This window comes from Podarcis filfolensis (genome assembly GCF_964270895.1).
Source record: "Podarcis filfolensis genome assembly, chromosome: 2".
NCBI classification, from domain to species: Eukaryota; Metazoa; Chordata; class Lepidosauria; order Squamata; family Lacertidae; genus Podarcis; species Podarcis filfolensis.
Window position 1 is genome coordinate 5,810,424 of NC_139605.1, and position 4,572 is coordinate 5,814,995.

The 4,572-nt window shown below is 49.8% G+C and overlaps 2 protein-coding genes across 2 annotated transcripts in view; both read left to right on the plus strand.

The window, feature by feature from the left end:
- Positions 1-4,572, plus strand: part of LOC310756634 (uncharacterized protein) — an 820,367-nt gene that overhangs the window by 719,896 nt on the left and 95,899 nt on the right. The window lies entirely within an intron of this gene.
- The window catches only part of LOC310757328 (major histocompatibility complex class I-related gene protein-like), a 62,683-nt gene that overhangs the window by 16,665 nt on the left and 41,446 nt on the right, over positions 1-4,572 (plus strand). The gene's annotated exons all lie outside the window — the stretch shown is intronic.

A 4,572-nucleotide genomic window follows, 5' to 3' on the forward strand; every position in this document is an offset into this window, starting at 1 on the left:
TCTTCTGCCCAGAGAGAGAAGTCACAGGAGGAAGACAGGAAGTTCCCTTACATTGGTCCATCTAGCTCTAGACTGCCTGCACTGACTGGCAGTGGCTGTCCAGGATTTCATAAAAGGTTCCCTCCTGGTGCTACCTGGAGATGCTGTGGATTGAACCTAGAGCCGTCTGCATGCAAGGTTCCAGCCCTGAGCTATGACCCTGAATGGTTCTCCTCCACTCGTTTTATTCTCCACAACAACCCTGTGAGGTAGGTTAGGCTGAGAGGCAGTGACTGGCCCAACGTCACCCAGTGAGCTTCATGGGCGAGGGGGGATTTGAACCCTGGTCTCCCAGCTCCTAGTTCAGCACACTGACCGTTACATTACACACACCTGCTCCCAAATCCTTCCGTTTTCATGTCTCTTAAGGTGCCCCCTTCCTCCTCATTCCCACTCCCCAGAAAAAAGTTCTGCCACACCAAAATCAGATTGTCCCGACTGCAATTCAGTGTGGATCTTGGTGCTGCCCCAGACCTTCCGCTGCTCACAGACACTTGGGGTGCCAGTGGCCCAGGAAAGGGTGTTATCTGTGGCAGCTCCTAAATGGTAGCATCTCCGCACACAGCGGTGGGTCTGACACCTTCACTTTACAGCTGCTATTGTTCACTAAAAACACACCTCTTTGCCCTGCCCTTTGGCACCTGAGATATGTGCTTTTGAGATCCACACTACCACTGTGACTGGGATTTTTAAAAACGGATTTTATTGTTGAATTTTAGGGCCTGCTGGTGAAATGCAGGTAACATTTGACTTTTCCTTGCATGTTGCATTTATGTTGCTCATTTACAATTTCTGAAAAGTTTTTTTTTTAAAAAAAGATTGAATGAATGGTTTTCAATGTCAATAAATTCAGCGTTGGAATATCTCTTCCTCCTCCCCTTTGGTTGAAATGTGTGAGTTGAGAAGGCATCAGGCGGCACATACATTTTGTGAAATCAATCAATCAATCAATCAATCATAACAGCATTTGTTTTCTTGTGGAAAGTGCTCAAGCTCTGTCTATGGCCAGCCCCCAGTGGATTCCCTGCAAGAAATGGTGATTTATATTTCCCGGGTGAGTCTGGGGGACCATGGCATTGTAGCAGAAGGACCATCGCCAGATGGGGTCCAGCATTTGGATGGGAGGGGGAATCGCAACATCCATTTCATAATGCCACTACCAGGTGCCACTGGGAGAGTCTGGTCTCACTGGGAGGTGGTTGAAGCTTCCTGTTGGAGTGTGAAGGCCTTCTAGGGCCCCTGGGGAGAGTGCTGTTTTTCTAGAAAAAGGGGTGCTGGAACTCGCCATGAAGGCTGCCCTTATTCTCTTAGGATGGCAAAGGTGCCCACCTGAGAGGTGAAGGAACTGAGTTCTGGCTGAAAAAAGCCCTGGCCCGAGCCATGTTCTGTTTGCCCTGCTGCTTCCCCCCAGAAAATCCACTCTTTACTGCTAAATCGGAACAAACGTCAATCTGCAGAAGACCTGGTTGATGTTTGCTCCGATTCAGCCGTGAACAGCCGGTTTCTACAATGGAAAGAGGTGGGAGAAGTGGAAGAGTGGATGAGACCTATTCAGTAGTGGGTTGACAAAGCAGACGACACAGAGATTCCTCCACGTAGTTCTTTATAAGTAAGCTGGAACTGAACTGAACAGCTCAGCCGGCCTGCTTTTATAGGCAGCCAGCTCTCACATTGTAACAACAACAACCCAGGGTTTCCCGCCTAAATTAACTGACGTGGACCTGAGTGAAAACTATATACACAATACCCTGGTGGTCAGGGTGAGAACGTCAATACATAACAAGCCCCAGTCACTGCTTGTGAGGGGGGACAAAACCATCACCCGACAAACAGCCAAATCTATATATTAATTCCTCTCAAACAGGCTGTGTTATGGTGGGAGCTGCTGTGGCTTTCCCTCCCTCCCTCCCTTGGCCAGCCTCACCCTGAACAAACTTCTCCCCTGAAGGGAGGAAAGTGGTCAGGGCAAGGCAGGTCCCCACCCTCCTGCCTGCCTGCCAAGAATGGAAGCCATTTTGTGAAGGCCAGGCTGCAGAGGAGAAGAGGAAACAAAATGGTGGTGTTTCGCTGGTGCGTCTCATTACTGGCTCAATGACATCATGTCATGCAGCCTGAAGATTATTAAAAGTCTCAGCCTAGATTTTTGCAAACTGACTAGTGGCCACCTCTAGCAGTCCAAAAAGTAGCTTGGGCCTGCCTTAAACAGTTGAAGCCCCACTGAGAAATGCCCCCTTTCCCCCTCAAGTGACAAATCAAAAGCCACAACAGACCTCCAGGATTGCAGCCTGGCGGGGAGATCGGTACCCAGAAACGTCTTTCAGAAGGACAGTGTTTGGTCTTTCCTGACTTTGGCACATGGTGATCAAGCACAGAAACAACATCAGGAGGAAGGAAGAAGTGGTTGGCTTGGCCTGAGCACACATCCTCTTTGGGCTCTGGGGAGGGTCTGCTCACAAGGCCTTGTGGTTGTGTGCAAGAATATTGCGTGCATGTGGGGAGTTGCCTGTATCATTTTGCCACGGCTCTTACTGTCTTGCACACATTTTCAATGATTGCAAATCTGTGATATATGTCGGAACCTTGACCTTTTTTTTGCAACCCGTGACTTGCTTCAACTGGTCCCTTGAAGGATTTCTTAGAAATCACCTGATTTCCATTTCAGCTGGGGAAGAAAGCAGCCGGCAGGGGGCAGCGGAGGATCGAGAAAATGAGAAAGCGAGAAAATATAACTAGGGACTGTGGAGAAATGGGGGAGGGTGTCTTGTGGCAGAGAGAGAGTGCGAGGGCAGGAATCCAGCCTGGAAACAAACACAAACACACCCCAGTGTTAATGAAGGATGAGTACTTTCTCAGCAAAATCTGCCTCCGTTTTTTTCAATCCCTGTGAGAAATGTCAGTCTAGCAGCCTGATATGCAGTTGCTTGAAATTTCTTTGCTAGCTTGGTATGCAAACAAAATTTAGATTATTGTAACTCGCCAAAAACTGTTCACTGCACCCTCAGCTATTCTTCTTAGAAGTAAAAAGGAAAACAAAACATACAAAAGGGAATCCGAACCATTCTGACCTTGTTCTGGGAACTGCCCTGGGACTTTCCAACCTGACTCAGAGGTTGCTGAGGGAGGCAGAAGGGGGCAAAGTCCCCTGGGAAACAATCCAGCTTGGAACGGAGAAACACACCAAGGATGTTTTTATGCTTTTATGCCATAATCTATTTGTTAGCCTTTAAGGGGCAAGAAGACTCATTGCTGTTTCCACACAATATCAAGAACAGAGGAAAAATAATGTCTAAAGTCCTGTAAAAAAATTTAAAAGTCTGTGAAGAACAAACATTTTCCTCCTGGCCGTTAGTTGTTGTTGTCGTTGCCCACTCCACCTCCTCAAAGAAGGGAAAGGAGAGGGAGAAAAGCCTCCACAGAGGAGAGCAGGGGAGCAGAAGGCACCTTAAACCACCAAGGACTTTCTAAAACAATACTAATTCTTTGAATTGAACTCAGAACCAGACAAACAGGCAGAGGGTCTTTTGGCCCTGGTGAGATTTGGTTTAAATGAGCTGTAACAGGGAAAATCCTGTCAGGTTTATCTTGTAGCAGCTAAAGCATCCCTATTGTATTGGAAAAAAACAACACATGTTACTGTCAGGAGGTTAGCAGAACATGGATCTTTGTGGGCCGACTATCCCTGTCCAGAAAAACTGGATGGAGCAGGTGAAAAGTGAAGCATAAGACGTCCCTGAGGTGACTGAGCCCATTGAGTCCCAAAAGTGGGTCCAGGAGAGCCCCCCTCAAAACAGCCAGCCTCCTTCTTCGCAGGAGCTTATCTTGCAACAAGCTTCCTTGTACCTGGGCAAGGAGCGGCCACTGCTTGTCTCTCTCCTGATTTCTTGGAAAGGGCAGCAGCTCCTGCGTGTGTCCCATGCTTAGCTCATGTTCCAAACGTTCAGGCTTCTGGAAGTGGGATGTGGGCCAAGCACTCTCTGGGCCAAGCACCCAGCCTTGGCTCAGGGCCTTCCAGAAGAGGCTTGGCAGCCGCTGGGTCTTGCTGGCTGTGCAAAGGGGGCTCTCTCTCTCTCTCTGTCTCTCTCTCTGTGTTGACTTCAACCCTGAGGTTCAGTTCTAGTTGCAGCACTGAGCATTTCTTTACAAGGCACACAATTAACCGCTGGAACCCCCTGCCACTAGATAGAGGGTCACAGGAGAAGAGCCGGGCTGCTAGATCACACCAAAGGGGCCCATCAAGTCCAGCATGGCCGTCTCCCAGTGGCCACCCAGATGTCCCAGTAAGGAAGCATGCAAGGGGGACGGGAGGGACACCCAGGAGACTGTCCTGCACTGACTCAGCCACGAGTCCACCTCGCTCAGGATCCCACAGCCCCTCTCCCCAGTTCCAGAGAGGGGGGCATCCCAGACCCCCCTGGAGATGCGGGGACTGGCAACCCCCCCCCCCGCGCCCTCCCTGCAGGGCAGGACAGGAAGAGCTGCCGGGGGGGGAGGGAGGGAGGGAGGCGGCGATTCCCAGCGAGGAGCTGCAATCAC